The 24,957-nt window shown below is 36.9% G+C and overlaps 1 protein-coding gene across 14 annotated transcripts in view; it reads left to right on the top strand.

Annotated features, from left to right (window-relative positions):
- ZNF532 (zinc finger protein 532) overlaps window positions 1-24,957 on the top strand; it is a 118,181-nt gene that overhangs the window by 16,637 nt on the left and 76,587 nt on the right. Inside the window, exon 1 of one of the 14 annotated variants that reach the window (XM_072605940.1) lies at window positions 657-12,450. The exons of the other annotated variants lie outside the window; for them this stretch is intronic. The gene's annotated coding sequence lies outside the window, so the exon portion shown is untranslated. Of the gene's footprint in view, window positions 1-656; window positions 12,451-24,957 lie in introns of those variants that run through there. 14 annotated transcript variants of the gene reach the window in all.

Genomic DNA, 24,957 nt, shown 5'->3' with positions numbered 1-24,957 from the left:
TATTAAAACACAGACATACAACAAAATTCCAGTAGACATGAGTGAGACCCTATGCTCAAGGAGATTACATCTAGTAAGGGAAATAGTATCACTACAATAAGGACTGTACAAGTACATGGCAGATACAAAAGAGCGCAGGCTGACTAATTTCATTGGCTGAGCAGGATAATTGCCTGCTTTGACATTTCTAGGGATTGCTTTGTAAAGGTCTGTGGTGGCAGTCCTTAATATGTGATTTTTGTTGAGACACCGGTAGAATTCCTCAAATGAATGGGTCAAGGAAGAAAGTGAGGTATTGGCCTTTATTTTATGGCAGCATTGAAGGACCCAGTTGTTAAAAAAAGACATGAAAACTAAGGATTGCTTATTAAGATGGCATATAAATAATAGTTTATTTTTAAAGCACAATTTACAACTAAAGTGATTTCACATCTGTTACCTCATTTAATCCCAGTTTACAGATAGGGCAACAGGTTTTGAGAGTTTAACTAATTTGCATAAATGAGATGACTAGTCAATGGAAGGTCCAGGATATAAACACATGATACTGTTGATCAGCTATCACTTTTTCCAGTAATAACTCTGGGCCTAAAGCTGGGAACTACATCCTTTACTGCAATTTTTTTTGGGGGGGGCAGGGGAGGGGAATGGTGGGGAATTTTGGTGCTAATAGGTTAAAGACATGTTTTTCATTGAATCACATCCCTTCATCAGTTTGTTTCATCATCAAGGACATCTATTTTGTAGTGATTATCTTGATGCATTGGATAGATTTTTGGAATCAGGAAGACCCAAGTTCAAATTTTGCCTCAGATACTCAGATATCTATCTGTGTGATACTGAGCCAACCACTTAACCTCATTTTAGTCATTTAACCTCAGTTTCCTTATCTATAAAACAATGTCACCCTTGTCACAGGGACAGGGCTATTGTGAGACTCAAAAGAGAACTTATATGAAGTGGTTTACAACCTTAAATTGCTAAATAAATATTAGCTATCATTATCTTCCTAAATTAGTTAAAGGTACAGTCTAGTAGCAAGGTATCAATCTTTCCTTGATGGTATGGAGATTAAATTGGTTTCCTTAATCTCTTTGTCACCATTTTCAGACCAGATAAGCTAAATTCTGCTTTAGTGGACTTGGTATCAGGAAATTTAGATTTATAAATTTTGGCAATTAGCAACTTTATAACCTTGGTCAAGTCATTTAACTCCTCTGATACTCAGTTTCCTTATCCATAAAATGGGGATAAAAAATCTGTTACCTACTTCACCAGGGATATTGGAAATAAGCAGTTTGTGAAGCTTTAAGACCTTTACACAAACATTAGCTTCCATGTACATGTATGTTTGCATTACTGGCTAACATCCAGATAGCAGTTAATGTATACTTGGGTCTGATTGATGTTAACTTGTGAAAAGTAGAGCTTAGAGCAGTATTAACTAAATATTTGAAGGGTCAGTGATTTTCTTTGTGATGTTACCTTGTGGATAATTTAATAAAATATTATAACATAGTTGGGGTTAATACAGTTTGGATTTTAGCTTTTTTTAAACTTTAGTCAAAAAGCCATTCATTCTATAGCTGAAGACAGTAAAAACTTGTTGCTTCTGATACTGTTAATTGATTTTCACAAGATCTTAAGCTAGGCTACTTTGATAAAAACATAATGAAAAGAAAGGTGGATTTAGAGTCAGAGAATCTGGGTTTAAAGCTGACTCTCCCACTGAATATTTGTGTGACCTTGGTTAAGTCACTTAACTTTTCTAGGTCTCAGTTTGCTCAATAGGAAAATGAAGGGTAGGAGTAGATGAGCTGCCTCTGTGATCATTTTCAAGGGGCAAGATTTATTGTCCTTTAATTTCATAAGATAACCTGCTAATAAGATAACCGATAACCTGTTCATGACTTTGCTGCTTCTGCCCCTTGCTTGTTTCTCTTTCAGTAGAGCATTTTTCATGTTTGTAGCTTCATTGCTTTAAAATCATGGAATCTCTGAGTTACCTTAGGATTACGTTACTGTCTTATTTGCTTGTTAAATGTTGCATGTAAGTGTTGATTCTGCAATAGATCCTGAAAGGCTATGTGTTAAGTATCTCATAGAATCATAGACTTAGACTTTGCAGAGAGCTGATAATCCAGCAACCTAAGTAAAGGACTACTGTAATCATCCATCATCTGTTACTTCTGTTGCAGCCGATTTCCCATGCAGGAATCTTATCTACACCATAGCCAACACATGGTTGTTCATCCAGCCTCTGCTTGAAGACCTCATTCTTATCATTCGGTTGTTTTTTCAGTTGTGTCCAACTCTTTGTAACCTCATTTGGGGTTTTCTTGGCAAAGATGCTGGAGTGGTTTGCCATTTCCTCTTCCAGCTCATTTTACAGATGAGGAAACAGGCGAACAGGGTTAGCTGACTTGCCCAGGGTCACATAACTAGTGGGAGTTTGAGGCCAAATTTGAACTCATGAAGATTAATCTTTTTGTTTCCAAGCCCAATGCTCTATCCACTTGGAGACATAGCTTCCCCTTGAAGGCCTCTACTGATGATAAATTTGTGACTGTCTAATGTATCCCATTCAATTTTCAGGAAGCTTTCAAAGTTAAGGTTTTGCTTAAAGTGAAAACAAAATCTTTGTTGCTATGATTTTCATTCATTGGTCTGAGTTCCCCCCCATTTGACAGAATAATTATAATCTCTTTCCCATGAACCTGTTCAGTTTCAATGTTATATTGCCAATAAGTGAGCGGTGATTTCTTCAAGATTCATGACATGCTTAGATACTGGTTTTTCACCCATGATGTCAAACCCAAATAGAAATGGAACCCTGTGGGCTACATATTGACTTAGAAATATACAAGTGAACATTATGTTGTATTTTATTTTTTTTTATTTTGATAAAAATTTCCCAATTATATTTCAGTCTGGTTCAGGCAGTTGAAGTAGAGAGTTTTACACCATTCTCTACTGTTAAGAGCCTGGCTTTTGAAAATAGCTCATTGATAGCATTAAATGAAACTGATCATCTCCTTCACCTCCATTCTCTACATACCCTTAGACTTCTTGGTGTATCCATCTCACAAAACAAGAAATTGTTTTTAACCTAAGTATGTTAAAATCAGTGATTACTCTTACTCCAGACTCAGTGCTCCTAGAATTTATATTCCCAAGGACTTTACTGTCCTCTTTGTGTATATATACTTTGTATAAAGGCCAATTCACTCTTTTCTCTTGCCCCTTCTGCTGTGAAGTCCCATTTGGAAAGTTGTAAAGAATGTTTAGAGGCCCAACCAAAAGTTACCAGGGAAACAATATTTTCTGGTTAGAAAAATAGTAAGAGATCACCACCTCCCTCACGTTATGTGTCTTAACAGCACTGTATAAATGCTATTATATTGTTATTAGTATTCAAAATGCCAGTCTAGGTCGTCAGGTACATGTAGTTTTGGATTCCCTTTGGGCTATAGAAAGCACCCTTGATATTTGAAAAAAATGTGGAGGAGAGGTATCTAAGGAGAGGGGACAAGAAAATGCCCCAATTTTTAAAAAGTAAAATTAGTGATCTGATGATTGACTTCCAAAATTCCTGATGATATTCTGGATTTTTATATTATAAATTGGATGCAGAAAATAAAGTAGTGAACACTGAGTCATATAACTTTATGGAGACTAGGTCATGCCAGATGAATTTCGTTTCTTTTTGACTGGATTACCAATCAGTGAATTAAGGGAATGCCCGTCAAATATTGACAGAATCTCTTGTGATCTTCTTGTAGACGAGGTGAGGAGATACAGGCTAGATAATGGCACCATCAGGTGGATTTGGAATTGGTTCAGTAGCCCAAAGAGTGATTAACAAATCAGCATAAGCCAGGAGCAAAGTTTCTAGTGAAGTAGCTTGTGCTGTTTAACGTTTTTATGAATAACTTGGATGAAAGCATAGATAGCATGTTTGTTGAATTTGTAGATGAAGAAAAATGGAAAATTATAACATTAGTTAAGAGTAGCAATACAAAAATTTTATCAGTCAAAAATGATAGTCTGAATCTGTTAAGATAAAGTTTATTAAGAATAAATATAAAGTTTTAATTTGGGTTACAAATATTTACAAATACAGAATGGGTGAGATATGGCTAGGTAACAGCAACTGTGGAAAAGTTCTGGAATTTTTTAGTTGGATCAGTATAACTGCAGCGTAACAGAAAAGCTAATACAATCTTAGGCTACATTAACCAGGTATTAACAATTCTCTCCCAGTATGAGGGGGATGATGTACTTCCAGTATACTCTGCTAGAGCAGAGTACTTCTGGAGTATTGTGTTGTTCCAGCAACCACATTTTAGGACTAACACTGAGGAGTATAGAAATGGTTTGGAATGGCCCTTGTGGGTAATATGATAGGGAATGCACTGAAGATCAGGAGGACTGCTGAGCAGTTTGAGGATCTAGCTGAAGTTAGCTAACCTGACTTTGTAATGCAGAAGACAATGCTGGTCAGCAAGGCAAGGAAAGTGGAAGAAGTAGATGGTTTAGCTAGTTTGGAATTAGGCATGGCATATAGAGGGTTATGTAAACCCAATTCTTCTGTCTCCATTGGTTTATCCTACTTTTAAATTAACTCTTCCTTATAGCAAGGGACCATAATAGTTTAGTAAACCAAGAGCTTTTGGTTCTACTTTTAATCAGATGTGGTGATGATCCCACAACCTGTGCCACACTGGTTTAGTGTTTGTTGAAGGGGGAGGTTTTGTGAAAGCTTTCTGTCTCCTGTAGCTTTGTGGCATCAGGAGTTTCAAAGTTCTTTGTATGATAGATCCAAAAGAAAGACTCCATTAATGTAAATAAGGAAGCACTGTCCTTCTGTATTTTTTTAACAAAGCCCCACAAAATTTAAAATACAAATGACAAAAGGCATCAATAAAAAATGTTTTAAAAATGCTGATAAAAATAGTCAGTGATAGTATGCAAATCCACCAGAATTCACTTCTGTAGTTTTCAAGTTAGTATTCTTATATATAGATGTCTCAAAACAGTTTTTGGTTTGCTTTTTAAAAAAGTACAAAATCAGTATCTATGAAAGTGAAAGATAATAAATAAAGCCACTAGACTGAATGGAGTACTTCAAGGACCAAAGCTTTAGAAACAGTCCTGTGGAACTGTATCATTGCCATACTTGCAAAGAAACACCCTTCCAAGTTCAGTTTGAAGGTAGACTACAGACTTTCCAAATTAGGGAGTGACATTATATGCAAATAAAAAGATCATCCAATTCTGTTTTCTCTGTCAGCAGAATCAGTTCATTAAATTATAGCTTGCAAATGAGTTCTAAAGACTGTATAAAATTTTCATTGTACCATGAAACTTTGAATTGTATTTGTAAATGGAAAATCACTGATTAGCCAAGCAATGTCTCATTTATACTGTACTTTAAGGTTTGCAATGATATGCATTATCTCAGTATATCTACATTTACATATGTTAAACAATACAGGAATAAGTAAGTAACTGCTTAGTTTTGAGTTCATATATGTGTCAGGGTGCAAAAAAAATTTTGACAGGATGGAGGATTAAGATAAGTCTAATGAAAGTAAGAAATATAATAGAAGTAAATGCAGTCTTAACATTGAGTTGAAAGAAATCAGCCTAATACATTAGAGATGGTAGGAAAATGGTTGGACAGCAGTTTTCTGAAAAAGATTTTGGGGCTTTTAGTGGATTATAATGCAGCAAAAGTCAGCAGTGTCATGTGATACCCCTCCCACCCTCATCCCACAAAGAAACAAACAAAAACGAATGCAGGCTTGCTTTGCAGAAACAGAGGTTTAGCTTCTGGGTATATAAGGAACTGATAGTTCTACTGTACTCTGGTCATTTAACAACTGAAGTATTATGTTCAGTTCTGGATACCACAGTTTAGGAAGGGAATTGATAAACTACAGTGTGAGGAGGAAGGACAGTGAAAAGCCTTGAGTACATGTCATGAGGATTGGTTAGAAATGGAATGTTTAGCCTCAAGAAAAGTCTCTGGGAGGAGCCTAATACTCAGTATGTGGAGGGCTTTCAAAGAGAAAAAGGATTAAATTTGTATTGTTTAGACCCAGAAGAAAGAACAAGAAGTAATGGGTAGAAATTGCCAAGAGGGAAATTTATGATTGGTGTCACAATAAAGCACAACCCGTCCTCACAATTAGAGCTATCCAGTAGTGGAATGGGGTAACGGGTTCTTTCTCAGAAATCTTCAGGCAGACACTTGATGAGAACTGAGCAGTTCTTTCAAGGGGAGATTCTTTTTGGGCGGGGGTATAGTTTGGCCATTCCCAATGGTCACTGAGGGACCTTCCAACTCTAAAATTTCAGGATTCTAATTTCTTTGAAAACAATAAGAAAAAAATTGTTCAATCCCTAACAGTCCAGGAATTTAAGGATTTCTTCCAATCTCCCTTGGAAAGAGTTTGAGTGATCAAATCACTGAAAGCAGAATCTGGAATGGTGAGCTTTCAGAGAGATAGACTTGCTTTACAGAAACTTTGAATGCTTCTGGACATTCATCCATCCTTTTTTGAATAAAACCAGTGAGTAAACTGCCAGCACAAGTCTTTGTATCTAAATCAGAAGACCTGCATAGAAAAAAAAAATTCATTCAATTAAATAATCATATATCATGTTTTAATACTATAATAAGAAATTGTGTTAATCACTGCAAGAGGTCTTAAAAGATCATCTAGTTCAGGGTTTTTATTTAGCAAATGGGGAAACTCATGCCTAAAATTATCATGTGACTTGTTTAAGGTCACACAGCTAGAGGCAGAGCTAGGTTCCACTACTCTTTCCATTTCAAACTTCCCTGATAATAGATATCCTGTGGAGGTCCTTTAACTGTATGCTACAGTTAATTTTATATGTGTGTGTGTATGCTTTCTATAGGGACTCTACAGATACAAATATTAAAATTTGTGAGTAGATGATAGGGTATAGATAATTTGACCAATAAGCATATATTAATCAATGACTTTGCCCCATGCCAGCTCTGTGCTACATCCTTAATGCACAAAAACATAAAACAGACAGTTTCAGCCCTCATGGACTTTCATATTAACCATGTGCTTAGATAAGAACCCTCTCAGGACCTAGAGCCCCTGGGTTCAAATTTCAGACTCTGACACTGCTGTGTGACCTTGGGCAGGGGACTTGACCTCCCTGGGCTTGAGTTTCCTCATCTATAAAATTAGGGGTTTGGACTAGCTAGCTTCTAGGGTGCCTTCTGGCTTTATATCCTATAATTCCTCAAAATAAAAACAACAAGGGTGGGAAAGGGGAAGGAGGTACTTGGTAGGTGGGGAAGATCAAGAAAGATGCATAGAAGATGACAAGCAAAGTTTAAGGAAACAAGGGTGTCAGAGAGGAAGAGGTGAGGTAGAAGGGAATTCTGGACATGACAGAGGGAAATAAAGTCATAGAAATGGAATGTAATACATTGATTCCTGGGAAAGGAAGGACCATGTAGAAGGTTTTGTTCCTTCTTCTGGTTTTTAAATTTGATTTTGAACAGCTTCTTTGGAACAGTCCTGCTGTTGGATTGGAATTGGCTATGCTTGTATTCTCCAGAATTGAAGATTTTGATTATTATGCAGAGGCAGTATTCAGTAGTAGAAGATTTGAGATGTGGAGTCCAAAGAACTCAGAACTCCAAATTTGTTCATATCCTAACTCAGACACTTAATGGATGTGTGGAATCACTCAACCTTTCTTATCTGTGAAATGAGAAAAAATAAAACTTCTGCTAACCACCCACCCCACAGGATGGTTGTGAAGAAGAGCCTTTGTAATCCTTTAAATGCTGTATATAATTGTGAATTATGTACCTAATAATGACATCTGGGCAAGCTAAGTCTTGCACAACAGACTGGGCTGTGGACTCCCTTTCCTAGGTGGCACTTTGGAGAGGAGTTTTCACCTAGGTAACCTAGGTAAATTAATCTTGTTCCTGGAAATAGCCATGGGGATGGAATTGAGAACACCCCTAAGGAGGAACACAGCCAAATGAATGAGCTAAGGTTTCTGGGTGGGAGGACTGTCTACAGCAGCATTCACCACTTGCCAGTTGTCAGGGCCTCCAAGGGCAGTTCTGCTTGGAGAGCGTTTTCATGTCAGCAAACATAAAAACTTTTTCTTTTGTATCTGAATTTTGGCAATAAAATTAAAAAAAATTTTTAATGAGGTCAGTTTTGTCTTTTAAATTTTCATTTGGTGGTACAAAGAAAAGCAGTAGACGGTAAGTATTTTTGGAAGCTTGATATATTCAGTAAATTGATACACCAGCATTAAAATACCTTTAGGGCAACAGCTAAGTAAACAGATGGCTATTTTTGTCTCTTTAATAAGAAGAATAAAAGACCCCTTAGATCAGCTTGTATTGCATTATTTGCTTTCTGTTTGATGCAAATTTAATTACACAGTGAGAAATCAGTTTTCTATCAAAAATATTGAGAAGGGGAACCTTCCTCAGTGGTGGAGTTGACATTAAAGTAGAAGAATGAGCAAGTAACCTACTTGCAGTTTAGCAGCTATATATGTTTGTGAGGAATGTTGTTTTGTTTTTTTTTAAATTTTCCACCTGGGTTTGAGAAAAAAAATTGAACTGTGAACTAAAAGGAGCTTCTGTGTCATGCAGGAATAACCAGTATTGCTAGTTGTGGTTATCGTGGCCTCTTCCAAATCATAGTACCTTACTGAATGTTTGAAACCACATTGAGTCACAGTTCAGGCTGTGGTTGGAATCACTTCCTGACAAAGCTTCTATTGGAAACGAAAGTAGTGATGCTTTTTGAAGACTCATTTATTGAACAGATTCTACTCTGATGATGAGTGTGATACGAGGATTGATTTTTCTATCTAGCAGAGAGTGTAGAAGGTAAAGGAGCCATCTAAAAGAATAGGCGCTAATCCGTTGAGCATTTTGATACAACTGCTTTTTCTGAAATGGCTGCTTCCCATCCCATTTATGGTTGTGATCATCCTGTGTTTTGAGGTAAGGCAGGGACTTTAAAACTAAGTGGAAGACTTGCAGAATTTCTAGAAAGGATTGTTCAGGGTATTGTTCTAATAGGAATTAAAGGAATCTGAAAAGGGATATTGGAAAGAAATCTATTCTTTTCTAATACAATATTCTTACAGATTCATTGTTTTTAATGTAGGCAGAATCAGCCTATGGGAAAATGCCTAAATCTTCACTTAATAGAGGAAAATTGAAAATTTTAAATGTCAAATGAAAGAATTCTGAAACATACATACCTTAGTGTAGTCTTTTTTCACAAACCAATACCATTGGCCTTTTACATTCAAAAAATGTCAAAATATTGTTTGCTTTTGTATTTTTTTCCCAGAAATAGTGCTAACATAGTGAGGTGAACTGTGTTTTTTTCTGTTCTCTTGTGGAACATTGTATGTATGCAGACATTATTTTAGACATCAATGTTACGTATAGTTAATTATTTGTAGAAATAATAGGTAGTAGTTTTAGAGAAAATCTCATATGGTCATGGGAAATTTATGCCATTAAAGTAGGTTAAAGGAAATAAGACACAGTCCTCTGGAGGTTAATGAACTCTTCTTTGGTACTGTGCCTATATTTTAGCTGACACTAGCTGAATGGCAGCGGCTATTAGCACATAGGCCCAGTTGGTAGAATTTTTCAGATTCAGATAGTTGAGAAAAGCATATAATGCACTATACAAGCATGTAATGAATTATACAAAAAAACCCCAAAATTTAAGAAAGTGGGACATATACTTTTGAATGACATATGCAGAGTTCTAAGTACAAATTAAGTATTTTTATTATTACTTAGCTCATATAAACGTTATTTATTTAAATACTGATTTTCATTGATACTTAGAAGAAGGCTCCACACCTGTCTTTTCCTTGCTTTTATTTATAGAACAGCTGTTAATTATCTTAACACCTCTCTGTTACTTTAGGAGTGCTAACTGAACTCCTTTTCTCTTCCTGTGTTGAATTATGCATCTCAGAAAAGCTGCCTTCTACAAAATGGCTCTTTCTCTGGCTCAGGCCTTTTTAGTTTTGGACTTTCTTTAACCATTGAACTAAGCAAAACATATTTTAAAGAAAGATAGGCAAAATTCTTAATAGACTAAAAAGCAGGCACTATGGTTTTATAGTTTTTATATCCAGATGTTTCTAATAGTTAGAGTTTTAACTTAAACTATTAAAGTCTTATTGAACCTCTGACTCAGGAGGTGGAAAAGTATAGGGTCCTTCTGACTCTTGCTTAGAACCATTTATTTAATTCAGTGAAGTCCATCACACTTAATGCCTACCACGTGGTGGACTGAGCAGGGTACTGTAGAGACAAGGACAGAAATGAAACAGCCCCTTCAATTAAAGATCTTAAGTTATATTGGAGGGTACAAAATGTACATAGAACATGAATAAACAAATGATAAATAAGCAAACTATTTAGGAACTAAACAGGCAAAGGGAGAGATCAGACAAAGCATTTGCCACAAATTTGTGGAAGGAAAAAGCACTAAGAACTACGGCACTCAGGAAAGGCTTCCCATAGTGTATTCTACCTCAGATGGATTTTCAAGGAAGATCAAAGTTTTGAGAGGCATAAATGAGGAAGGAGAGTCATTGCAAGTATGGACACGAAGACAAATATGTTGAGTTTGAAAAACCTCTAGTAGTCCAGTTTGGTTGGAATGTCATGATTGTGAGGGGGAGTAATTGGAAGTCTACAAAAGTAGTGTCAGGTAATTTAAATGCCAGTCTGAGGACTTTCTGTTTTATTCCTGAGGGAATAGGGAACCACTGAAAGCTTTTAAGTGGGTGAATGAAGTGAGTGATGAATTAATTTTGCTACAGCAGTCTAGAAGAGAAGTGTTGAGTACTTGTACTAGAGTGGTCACTGTGTAGGTGGAGAAATGGGATGCATGTGAGAGAGGTTTTGGAAGTAAAAATGGATAGGACATGGCAAATGATTAGATAAGATAGATGAGAGAGAAGGAGAAGAGTCAAGCATGACTTTGAGATTTTGTTGGTGTCCTCAATAGAAATAAGGAAGTATGGGGGAAAGGTGAGCTTAGAGGGGATTTGAGTTCAATGTTGGACACGTTGAAATTGAGATCCAGGTAGAGATGCCCAACAGAGAATTGGCAGTGGGCAGTGGGTATTTAGGTCTATATTTCAGATGAAAAGTGTTTGAGGTTATGATCATTGGACAAGCTCCCAGAGGAGATTGGAGAGGATATATCAAGGGCTCAAGTAGAAGGGTTAGCCTTGGCAAAGAGAAGGATTACTTCATCCTTTGAGACTGAAGTAAAGAAGATAATAGGTGACGCTGTAGAGAGTCCTGAGATAAGAAGTACAGAAGTTATGGAAACTGATGGTAGATGGTCTTTAATTGAAGTGGGAGACAAGGTCATTTGGAGAGAGTACACTAAAAAGGTGGCATTGAGGACATAGGAAAAAAGAGGAGTAGATTTGTAGTAGCCATTATGGGGAATATGATGGAGAGAGTCAGTGAGGAAAGAATAAAGGGTTTTCTGTGAAGCTGAGATGGTTCAGTTGGGAGTTGGAAGGTAACAAAATCTAAGTGGACCTGTTTGGCATGATTTCCTCCAGCAGAATTTAGAAACTTATGTATAGGATCAGAAAATGCTGCTGGTAAGATCATAGATCACTTTTCATATACAGAGATTGAATTTGGAAGGGTATGTTCTTGATAGCAAAATTCCTGAGGACATTAGGGAAAGAGTTTGTTCCCAAACTTGATGTGAATCATAGCAATCCACAGGAGGGTTTATAGTAGCAAGGAAGGGAATGCTGAATAAATTCTCTTGAATTTTAGGGAACACATTAATCAACATCTTGTGGAGAATTAGTCAGATTATTTAGAATAGAATATTGGCAATTACAAAATTTCAATTCTTTTAATGCAAATAACCATTAAAAATTCAGTGGAGCTATGAGCATTTTTCTCAAGAAAACAACTTAAATGCATAGTTCTTTTAATGCATTAAATAGCTTAGAAGTTAACCAAGTATAGTTTCTAGACCCTGATCTGTATATAGGGGGCCTCTGATCTATCTGCAATAGTTTCAGAACATAGAATACATTCAGTAAATATTTAACTGATGGCCAAGGGCAGCTAGGTGGTGCAATGGATAGAGTGCCAGACCTGGAATTAGGAACTCCTGAGTTCAAAGAACAGGCTTCAGATACTTACTAGCTGCATGACCCTGAGCGTCATCTAATGCTGTTTGCCTCACTTTTCCCATGTGCAAAATTAGCTGAAAAAGGAAGTGGCAAACCACTCCAGCATCTTTGCCAAGAAAACGCCAAATGGGGTCACAAAGCATTGGACACAACTGAAAAATGACTGAACAACAGCAGCCACCTGATGGCCAGTCACCTCTACCCATGGTAACAAGTCAAATAACATGTTTTTGAAACACTTTGTGGAACAGAAGCAAGATGGTAGAATGGAAAGAAAGCCCTATTTGGAGTCAGAGCATGAAGTTTCAAACCTTGGCTTAGCCCAAGGTCATTTACTATGTGACCTTGGGCTAGTCGCCCCAACTCACTAGTCATCCTTTTCTTCATCTCTAAAATTAGGGGACTGGACTAGGTAATCCCTGAAGATCCTTCCAACTCTTAACTCTATGATTCTATGAGGTCTGTGTAACCATTCCTTTAGGCATCTGCACTCTTATTTTATATAATGGAGCCAGACTAGTAATGGAGTAGCTCCTTGCTAGGAATAAATTAGACAAATTTAGAAAGGATCTCTCTCAAGACAATTGAATGAATGCCTACTTAGTACAGAGATGTAATGGTATTGTTCTGTCTCTCCAGCTTCTTGTTGAACCTGTTAATTTGTGACTTGACTCTGATTATCTTTAAAATGTTAGGTTTACAATTCTCTGAAGTATCAAGCTCAGTAATGGTTGGTATATCCGCACTTGGGTGAGATACACAATCTGTGATAGTTGTTCCCTTTGATTAGCTTGGGGTCTTTTAATTTGATTCATTATGTCAGGGGTTTTTAACTAACGATAGCTATATTTCATTATAATTTGTTTTCTTTCTAATCCTTTGTATTTTATTTTACGTATTTAGAAATAATTTGAGAAGGGGTCTCTCGGCTTTCCCACACTTCAAAAGGAGTACCATGATATTGAAAAAATGGTTTGCTGCCTTGTAACCTCTTCCTTATCCTGTGTTCATTATTATTGCTGCCTTTGATTTTAAGATAAGAGCCAATACCTCTCCTATCCTTGACTAGAACTGTTTAAGGGGGCGAAAGAGAAACATTTGTCCTGGCAGTGCCTTTGGAGAAATCTTTTGGCTTTTAACTGTTCAGTAGGATACAGGAAATCATTCTAGCTTGATTCATCTGAAAACTACTTGGAATAATTTTGCAAATAAGTATAAATATTAGACAATTTTTAATAAGTCTGTCCTTTCCCAGGATGAATAAAAGTGTTAAAATCAATGAAAAAAGACATTTTTTACTCTTTTATTTTTATTTATGCTTTTATTTTACAATATGACATAACTTGTCATGGATGAGTTTTGGTTTGTTAAACTTTTGCGGTACTGGTAGGCTTATTCTTCTCAAAGAGAGTATGTCATCTGTCTTTATTTTTCTATAATTTTGGTCTTCCCTTTTTCTTCCCAGGTGCCAGTCTATTAAACTTGAGGTCATTTTGGACTTTTAAGAATTTTCTTGGCACCTCATAACTATAACTACACTTAAATTTTTCTGGGAATTTGGGAAATTTCTTTTAGGTTAACATTATTGTAGAATCAATGTACATAGTTTGGGTTCTGTAAATTGATCCTAAATGGATTGTGATATTTGTAGTTGGAAAGGAACTCTTTGAGAAAAACCTCTTTCCTGTGGGGAAAGGAAAAAAACAACAACCTGTATTTAGAATCATAGTCCCCTTAATTAGTCCCTTATGAACTCTGCCTTCCCTTTTCCCCTTCCATCTTTGGGTATAAACATCTATTAGGTAGAAACTCTTAAGGAATTTTCTCACATGGCTATACTTTGTTTGAATAAGGATCAACATCCTTTTGCCTGTTCTGGGGTGGTATATAAATTTGATAGTTTTTAAGGCAATTAAGTTTCAGGATGTGCATCAATGTCCCATTATTTATTTGGTGATATTGGATATAAGCTATATGATTGCTTTCTACAAGTTTGAATATGCAAGACTTGATTTATTTAGATAACCTGACATTGTTGGATTTGGAAATAGAGACCTTGGAGTCATACTTCTGTCACTTACTGGACTAGTATGACCTTGGGCAAAACACTTTACTTCTCTGGACCTCAACACTTTATTTCTCTGGACCTCAGTTTCCTCCTCTATAAACTGAAGAAGTTGGATTAGATCTCTAAAAGTCTTTCTAGCTCTAAATTTGTGTTACTCTGATTATTTTGCCTCCTTATATTTTGATTTCTTAAAATGCCTCATGACAGATGCTTTGAATGAAGGGCAGTTTTGTTGTAGTTAGGCCTTTGCTTTTAAGTTTATGAAATATGGGTATAGGGTCATTTTAGGGACTTTATATATGTTTACTGTCAAGGTAGGAAAGGTATTTTCAGGTAGTGACTATCATAACTTTCAGTATGATAGGTAAAATGCTAAAGTAAAAGTCATGCAGGCTCGGTCAAGCTGGAAAGACCTTGAATAGAGGTCCCGTGATGGACTGTGTATCTGTTTTTTGAGGACTATTAAAGTTCAGAGAATGTGATCATTAGGTTGCCTGCAGGGTGATGAATTCTTCAGCTAGAGGAACTCTGAAAGGTCATCTACTGCTATCCAGAGGGTTTGTGATCTTCAGGAAGTACACACACCAAGAAAATCTCAGACCCTTGAAGCATTGAAATGCCATGTAAATGGCCCCACTAAATAGTACTCTTTGTACAAGGGACTTTGAGGATATACACAGGAAGTTATGATTTAATCCCTGCCCTGAAGGAGTTTGTGGTCCACTTGAGAAACATGTAAAAAAGTTATAAGAATACAATTCAAAGAAAGACAAACAAATGCAAAGCAATATAATTCAAATGCTGTGATAGAAATAGAGTTATGGGGACCTCTTTAAATTAAAAAAACTAATTTATAGATCTTCCTTGTTTTCACTTCACTTTTATTTCTTTCATGCTCAGAGAGACAACCCTTGTGACAAGAAAAAAACAGTTTAGCAAAGCTAATCAGCACATCAATCTAATTTGACAATATATATGATTACTATACTGACAGTCCCCGCTGGTGCATGTGCGTGATTGGAACTTGATGGGAATCATAATTTCCTAAGTGTAGATTCATGAGGGAAGACAGAAGTCTTTCTAGGTAGAGGGAATGGTATAAATACAGGGAAGCAGAAAAGTAATGGAAGAGACATGATCTTTTTCAATGGGAAGATGAGAGAAAATATAGATTTTTGTAAGTAGAAAAAAAATAAGATAAAGATATAATCCCACCCTCCTAGGAGCTTATAACCTAAAATAGATGCAGTGAAACATAAAAAGACCCTACAGCTACTCATTCAATAAAGAGCGATCCTTCCTTTAAAGCTAACTACCCATGTGGTTTTGGGCAAGTCCCTTAAATTTCCTGGTCCTCTGTTTTTTCATATGTAAAATGAAAGGATTAGATTAAATGGTTTCTGAGGTCCCTTCTGACTCCAGATCTCTGATCTTATCATCATAAAAATACTTGTTAGAAGTTTTTTCTTGGATATTGAAGTAACACATCCATTGTGTAAAAATTTCCTCTTGGTCTAAGGATAAATTGTCATCTGTACTACTACTTTACTCTGTATTTGCTAGCATTTCTTAAGTTTGAATAAAACTGGAACTGATTTTGCACAAAATATGGATTAGCAAATAATTTTATTTTGCTTTTTTTCTCCTGGCATTTAAATAATTGAAAATGGTAACATGTATTCCTTCCATATGTTTAATTCTCACAGAATTAAGGGTTTCCTAAGTAAATTTGGGCTGAGGAGAGAATGAACTAAAAAGGAATTCCACACAATTAAACTCTTATTTGAATATTCATAGGATACAGTTTCTCTAACTAAGGTTACTATTTCAGGAACTGTGATATTTGCAGTTACATAACATTGTCTGACAAAGAATGGAATTTACTGTGTTTCACTATCAACAGTTTTGTTAGTAATTTAAACAGTAACAACGTAAGCTTATAATTTTAAATGTGAGCATCAGGGTGTACATTTTTTCTTACTGTAATTTATAAAGCTGTACTTAATACATTAAAAGAAATATGCATTTGATTAAGTTGTTTTCTTGAGAAAAATGCACATAACCCCAGTGGATTTTAATGATTATTTGCATTGAAGAAGGAATTAAAATTTGCATTTGGTTATATTCTAAATAATTCTAAATAATCTGACCAGTTTTCCACAAGATGTTGATTAACTGTTCCCAGAAGTTCAAGAGAATAACTTAGTGTTCCCTTCCTTTCCTCTCTCTCTATCTCTCTCTATCTGTGTGTGTGAAGTCAGGTTTTTTGGTTTGCTTGTTTTCTTTTATTCTTACACAGAAATGCTGAAACCCAGACTAGGAACCTACATACTGTTCTTGGTTTCAACTTTTCATGCCATATCTTTTATCCTAGGGCAAAGGAGTCCAAGTGGGTTATCACTTTATTACTTAGGGGAGTACCCTTGCTAGGAATTTGTCCCTTATGTACTCAGAGTAATAATGCCTTAAGAAATCTATTTTCTATAGAGACATTGTCTATAGAGACCATAAACATCAAAAAAGTTAAATAATGTTACAAACCCTTTTTTCCCACTCAGGTTAAAGAATAGTAGGAGGAATAATCCAAAAAGGTGTCAAAAGTCCAAGGGAAGTCAGCAAGCATTTATTAAAACTATATCCCCATATTGTGATAAGAGCTAGGGATACAAGGAAAACAGTCCCTGTTCCCCCAAAACTCATATTCTGTTGAGGGAGACACGTACTACACAGGATATAATCAGGATAAATTGAAGGTAATCTAAGAAGGAAGGCACTAGCATTAAGAGATATTGAGAAAGGTGTTATTAAGGGGTGATGGGGAAAGTGGTCTTTTAGGAAGTCAGGGATGCCAAGAAGCATAAATGAGGAGGGAGAACATTCCAGGCCTGACTGATAGCCAGGGAAATAGAATGTCTTGTGCAAGGAACAGCAAAGAGGCCAGAATCACTGGATAGTGATGGAGGGGAGTAAGGCCTGAGAGGCAGCTGGGTGGTGCAGTAGATAGAAATTTGGGCTTGAAGTCAGGAAGACTAGAGTTTAAATCCGGTTTTAGATACGCACTAGCTGTGTGACTCTGAGCAGGATACTTATCCTCTGTTTGCCTAATTCATTGGAGGATGAAATGGCAAACCACTCCAGCGTCTGCCAAGAAAACCACAAAATGGGGTCACCAAGAGTTGGACGTGACTGAACAATAACAAAGATCTAGGAAGACTGGCATGGTAGGAAGGGTTCAGGTTATAAAGGGCTTTAAAAACCCAAAAGTACAAAGGAAGTAGAAAGATTACAGCGCTTGGAAACGCTCAACTTACAAATGCAACTGTCCGCTAACTGGAGATTCCTCTTCCCTTTTTACTTATATCAATTTAAACTCTTATTCTCTTTAGCTTTCACCTGCTTCTTTGACTGTTGGGAGGCATCGGCTTAGTTAGAGCTTTCCCCTTTTCTCTGGCCTGAAGTCCTCAGTGACTTTTTTCCAGGTGCAAGGCTTCTGTGATCCTCTTATCCTCTTCATCACCATGGTGCTAAGACTCCTGTTTTGACTGCTTAACTATTTTTTCTCATCCTGAAATACAGAGCTTTGTTATTAAGGTGTTGATATCAGGTATTCTTCTCTTTGTTTTCCAGCTCCTCTGTTTTGTTTTCTTCCCCTTTAGAGTAACCTCCTTGGGGTAAGTCTCTCTCTCTTCTCTCTGTCTCTGTCTCTCTTTCTCTTTCTCTCTCTCTCTCTGTCTCTCTCTCTTTCTGTCTCTCTCTGTCTGTCTCTCTGTGTCTCTCTTTCTTTCTGTCTCTCTCTCTCCTCCTCACCCACCACCCCCACCCCCACACATCTATCCATCTATCTCTCTATCTTTATCTCCTCCATTCCAGGGGTCCAGTAGAGTATGACTTTTGTATTTATGAGTTTAGACAATAGACCTGCTGCCTTCTGGGCTCCACAACACTAATTAGGGCTTAGGGCCAGGCTGGCCTTCCAGGGGGCAGTTTGGGTTTCAAGCCTGTTTATCAATCAAAGTTATAACCTCTAACCTTTGAGTGGGAAACCCAGAAATCTATCATAGCTCTGTCTGCTAAGGGAAAACCAGAGGTGCTTTGGGGAGGGCTTGGGATCAGAGCTTACAGCCTTGACTTCAGTTAGTTAGCACCTGATTATTTTTTTTTTAATTTTTTTTTTTTAATGTTTAACAATCACTGCCATACAATTGAGATTTTATCTCCCCCCCCCCCCCCCCCCCCCCGCACCTACCCCCCACTACCCCCCTCCCTCCCCACGACTGCATACAATTCTGTATAGGTTCTACATATACTTTCCTATTGAATACATTTTCACTATAGTCATGCTATGTAGTCAGACTAAAATAAATGGAAGAAATCATATAACAAATCAAAACATGATTCACAAAAACATACACATACACAAACATGATCTGCTACATTCTGCGAATGACTTCTGTATTTCTTTCTCTGAGTGTGGAAGGCATTTTGCCTTAGAGAACCACCATTGGGATTTTTTTTTTTTTAATTTTTAAGAAGTTCTTGCGTTATTAAAAATTCCAAGTCTACCAGAAAAAACTCTCGCACACTGTGGTCGTTGCTGTGCACAAAGTTCTCCTGGTTCTGCTCCTTTCACTCAGCATCAGGTCATATAAGTCTTTCCAGGCCTCTCTGAAGTCTTCTTGTTCATCATTTCTTATGGCACAATAGTACTCCATTCCATTCATATACCATAATTGATTCAGCCATTCCCCAATTGATGGACATCCCCTTGACTTCCAGTTTTTGGCAACTACAAAGAGTGCTGCTATAAATATTTTTGTACATGTGGGACCCTTTCCCATTTTTATGATCTCTTGGGGATACAGTCCTAGTAGTGATATTGCTGGGTCAAAGGGTATGCACATTTTTGTAGCCCTTTGGGCATAGTTCCAAATTGCTCTCCAGAATGGTTGGATGCGCTCACAGCTCCACCAACAATGAATTAGTGTTCCAACTCTCCCACATCCTCTCCAGCATTGATCATTTTCTTGTTCTGTCATGTTTGCCAATCTTATAGGTGTGATGTGGTACCTCAGAGTTGTTTTGATTTGCATCTCTCTAATCAATAGTGATTTAGAGCATTTTTTCATATGATTATAGATATCTTTAATTTCTTCTTCTGAAAATTGCCTGTTCATATCCTTTGACCATTTATCAATTGGGGAATGACTTGTATGATTATACATTTGAGTCAGTTCTCTATATATTCTAGAAATGAGGCCTTTATCCCCGAGCTTAGCTGTAAAAATTCTTTCCCAGTTTACTACATCCCTCCGGATTTTGGTTGCATTGGATTTGGTTGTGCAAAAACTTCTCAGTTTAATGTAATCAAAATTATCCATTTTGCATTTCACAATGCTTTCTATCTCTTCTTTAGTAAAAAATTCTTCCCTTCTCCATAAATCTGATAAATACACTATTCCTTGCTTCTCCAGTTTATTCATGGTATCAATCTTTATACCTAAATCATGTACCCATTTGGACTTTATTCTTGTGTACGGTGTCAGGTATGGGTCTATGCCTAATTTTCGCCACACTGTTATCCAGTTTTCCCAGCAATTTTTGTCGAACAGTGAATTCTTATCCCAGAAGCTGGGGTCCTTGGGTTTATCAAACAGAAGGTTAGCACCTGATTATTGTCTAGAAACATAAAGGCTGTGAGTCATTAAGCACTCCTATGTGGCTGGCACTGTGCTAGGTACACAAAGACAAAATAGAAACAGTCTGCCTTTTAGGACCTATATTCTGTGGAGGAAAGCCACATACATACATATACATACATGCAAATATGTGCAAAATTCATCTAAAGTAAGTACAGTGTAATTTTGGCATTAGATGAATTAAAATTTATAAAGCAATTGTGGGACCATAGATTTAGAGCTTAAAAGGTCCAAATATCGTCTAGTCAGACTTCTTCATTTTAGAGATAAGGAAAATAAAGCCCATGGAGATTAAATTACTTGTCCAGGGATCATACAGGTACTCAATGATAGAGGCAGGATTTTAAGCAAGATCTTTTGACTCCCAAGCCACTTTGGGGATCTGCAGAATGATATTGCCTTCTGAAAGCAGCCAGGTGGTGCAGTAGGTAGAGTGCTGGATCTGGAGTCAGGAAAACTTGACTGTAGGCATGATAGCCCCTACCTTGTAGGGCTGTTGTAAGGATCAAATAATAGAATATTTATAAAGCACTTTGTAAACCTTAAAGGGCTTTACAGATACTAGACCTTATTACTTAGATCTGGAAGAACCTTTGGAGATAATTCAGTTCAGCTTCTTTTCTCAGATGAGAAAATTGAGAGGTGAAGAGACTTTTCCATTGTCACTTTGCTAGCAAGTATGTGACAATTCTAGCTAGCAAGAATTTGAATTTAAACCTAGGTCCTCTAAGATCCCCTCCCCACTTTCAGATCTGTGGTCCTTTCTTTGATTCTCTCTCCTCATCCCTAATTCAGCCTTGGTCTTCAGTCACTTGAGAGGATAGCATTTAAAGATACAGAGAAATATGAGGAGTTAGATTTGGGGAGATGAATTTTGGTTTAGACATAATGATTTTTAAGTAATGTTGTATTATCCAGGAAATAACTCCCTGAGAGTTGGGGTTTAGAACTCAGGAGCAAAATTAGAGCAGCTACAGATTTAGAATTGGGAGTGCAGGGTAAATCTGGGAGTGAATCTCCAAAGGAAAGTATCAGGAGTCAATGGACACATTTATTAATGGCTTACTATATGCCAGGCATTGTGCTAAGCACTGACAAAAACCAGAGAGGCCTGGATTGAGTGTTGAAGATATCCACATTTAGGGATATTCTAGGTTTTCCTGAAGCTTGTCCCTGACCTGTGTGCTTAGATATTTTGGATTTCTTTCAGCAGTTGCTAAACATTTTATAATTTAGTCTTGGCATTGTTTTCCTATAAAACATACCTTATTTAATGGTCACAGCAATTATTCATTCAAGCATTGTTATTCATTGATAAGGAAAAATTTTGGTGATGAGACAAGTTATGAATTTGGAGGCAGAGGACCTTGGTTCAAGTGTGCTACTTGTTACCCATGTGACTTTGGGCAAGGTACTCAATTTCTGTGAGCCTCAGTTTCCTCATCTGTAACATGTGGGGTTGGACTAGATGGCCTATAAGGTAAAATGTATGATCCATTGATCTCTGATTAGAAGATTCCTGTGTTGGTGAGACATGTATGTATATGTAGGGTATGAGTAAGAGAGCAGGCAATACAGGCTTTTAATATTAGCAGTAATCAGAGCATGCTAGAGAATACTGGAACTCAGTCTGGTCTATGGGTATTCTTTCCTCATTGGTGGGTACTGGCTAATGTAATAGGATCTAGCAATAATCTGTATCTGGAAGTCAGAGAAAAGGCATGAATTTGAATATATTAGATGGAAAAAATCATATTTGAACTCATAAAAAAATAGTCCTCATTTTCTTGAATATTTCCCTTTGAGACTTATTCATAAGACTGGCATGGGTGAAATAAGAAGTATGTTGATAACAGATAAGAAACTGAAGAACTCTTGCCCGCCTTCTACATTTATTTGACATTTTAGGGGTCTTTTTTCCATTGTCATCACCATTAGTTCACCCAAATTATGGTATGTTCTTTGAATACCATAGAAGCACTATATTACATGCCTTTCACTTCAGCTGCTCTCTCCCAACTTCATGTCGATCTGCTCTTCCTACATCCCTTTTCTCTTTCTCACTAACTCATGAATAGTCCCACACATATCTTCACTTGTCATCTCTAACCATTTATTCTCTTTCCCACCGTCACTTTTTCAGAAGATGGCTTATGAGTCCTCGACTTGGATTTTTGTAGTAGTAATGTCTTCAGAAAAAGACTAATACTAGGTAAATACAAAAGTATCTTCTTGGTTTAGGGATTGAGCAGTACAGGGGGACCTATACTATGGGTGTCACTTGAATCTTATTCACCATGTTGCACAAAGGGGTATGGGTATAAGCTCTGGGTTTCAGTTTGGTGTTATTTTTGGTGTGTTACCTATGTTTCTTGAAGTATGTTTTCCATTGTACTTTAATATGCTTTTAAATAGGTGAAAGCTTACGTTAAAGTTAATTAGCATTTTTTGTTATTTTATTTATTAGTATTTGGTTTAAAAAAACTCACTATTTTAAAGTGAAATACAGTTGATCTGTGCTGGAGATTTGGATTTAAAGTTTCAATCTTAAGGTATAGTTAGGCCTTCTTCAGGGAGTGAAAATGTTATATTTAATTAAAAGTGTTGGCAACCAGAACAATACATATTTAAAGTGAAAAATGAAAGTATTTCATCTCTCCATTTGCTTTTTGTAGAAAACCTTTTAGGGACCAGTTGTAATAGCACCTACCTCCCAGTCTTACATGAGGATCTAATGAGATAATAATTGTGAAGGGCTTAGTGAGCACAGTGTCTAGCATATAGTAAACACTAATATGAATGTTAGCTGCTGGTGACTTTTTTTTAGTTACTTCTTGTCTCTGAAAGAAAAGAGAATATTAATTTTCATTCATTTGCATTCACCCCCCCCCCCCCCACTCAGTTTCCTAAAGTACTGTTGCTTTTTGGAATTAAGAATCTAGTTCTAGAGCAATATGAGTCTGTTGGGAAGATTTATGACAAAATCACAAACTGTTCTTTTGGAGGAGAATAATTCACCCATCATCAAACTGCAAAACCGAAATGTTACGTAGATCTTAAGGCGAAATAGGGTCTACAGTCTGTAACAGATGATGTTTGTAGCAACCAAGAGATTGGAAAGCCTCCATGAAAATTGGTGCCCAGCACTAATGGCTTTGTAGTAGTTTACTGAACCAGGCAGAATTTTGTCTAAAATACTTTGTGATTTTTCAGGGATTTTCAATTTTTTAAAAATTACTCACAATTTTTCTCTGGTCAGATCAATGTAGTTATCCTCATTTTACAGATTTTTTTAAAAAAAAAGATGATAAAAGAAAATTAATATGAAAACCAGAGTGAGGGACTGTCAAAACTAGGTAGCTTTATGGCAGGAAGGGGAAGGGAATAAGCATTTGTATAGTACGTACTATATATATTAGGCACTATGCTAAACTTTTTACAAACATTACTACATTTTATCCTCAAAACAGTTCTATAAGATGGACAATATTAATATCCCCATTTTAAAGGTGAGGAAACTGAGTCAAGCAGAGGTTAGCAGAGGTTAAGTGACTTTCCCAGGTTTGCACAGCAAGTAAGTGTCAGAGATTTGAACTCAGGTCTTATTGACTCCAGGCCTAGGGTTCTATCCACTGCCACAAATTTCTCTTACTTCGTTTTTATTAGGATAATGACATTCATTTTCTGGGCAATTGTTATTATTTTTTTTTTAAAAAAAAGCCTGTTATTTGATAGTACATAGAAATTGTTACCACAGAAGATTGTATGTATCCCTTCATTCTTGTTTCTGCCTACCTTGGAAATACTAGACAAGTGGTCAAACTGTACAGACAGTTCTCACTTTACATAAGTGAACTATTCTACAGACCTCTAAGTAAAGCAGTTTTTATTTAACATAGACATGGAGGATGAAGGGAAGGACACAGAAGGGAGTCACATACCCTTGGAGGAAGGGAGCCTACACATGGTTTAAGTCAGGGTGGGGAATCTGCAGCCTCCAGGTCACATGTGGCCCTCTACCTCCTCAAGTGTGGCCCTTTGACTGAATCTAAACTTCACAGAACAAATCCCCTTAATAAAAGGATTCCTTCTCTAAAACTTGAACTCAGTCAAAAGGCTGCACCTTAAAGTCTCAGGACACCTGGTGGGGCTGAGACGTGAAAACAGGAGGAGGAGCACATGAGCTGAGACCAGCCATGTGTGGGCCTGTCTGGAACCGAGAAGAAGAATATGTGGGATGGAGAGGTAGACATATGGGGGCTGGATGTAAACACAGACAGGAGGGGATGAACAGCATGCATGGGCCTGGCACAGGAAAGATACAGGTGGGTGGGTGGAGCAGGGCATAGCTCTCCTTTCTCCCTGCGCAGCCAGGTACCCAACCCACTGCACTTGGGTGGTCTCTTCTAGAGTTTATTCTTCTGCTTTTATTTGGAGTTCACTTTTTTTAGGGTTATTTTTTTTTTTTTGGTTGGAGTGGGATAAGAAGCCAAGAAGCACTAAGTCAAGGGGCAGGAGTAGAGAAGGAAAGAGCACAATGCTATGTAGTAAAGTTGATTTAGGTGTTGTTTTGGAATGCAGATTTCTTTATTAATTCAATCTGTGTAATGCAAATTTCCATAAAGCAAGAGCTTTTCAAAGCAGATTCATAGGAAAGAACAGTTGACACATTTGTTAATCGAATGTTGTTTATACTTTTTCTTGAAACCCACGTTTCAAGGAAGTGACTTTGCCTTGATAAGGGGCCAATGATATTATGGTTTTAATTTCTAGAAATATATTTCAGGTGTACAAGTTTCATATTGGGAAGCCAGATATACTGGGAATAGGCCTTACTTAGACAAATAAACAAAAATCACTTGGAGAATAGAGAGATAAGCAGAAAATCGATCCATAAATGTATTAAATATCCCTTGAAAAGGAATTAAACAGAAATCTAGCCCTCTAGCC

This window comes from Notamacropus eugenii, chromosome 4 (assembly GCF_028372415.1).
Source record: "Notamacropus eugenii isolate mMacEug1 chromosome 4, mMacEug1.pri_v2, whole genome shotgun sequence".
Taxonomy (NCBI): Eukaryota; Metazoa; Chordata; class Mammalia; order Diprotodontia; family Macropodidae; genus Notamacropus; species Notamacropus eugenii.
This window is presented reverse-complemented; position numbering and strand designations above follow the sequence as displayed.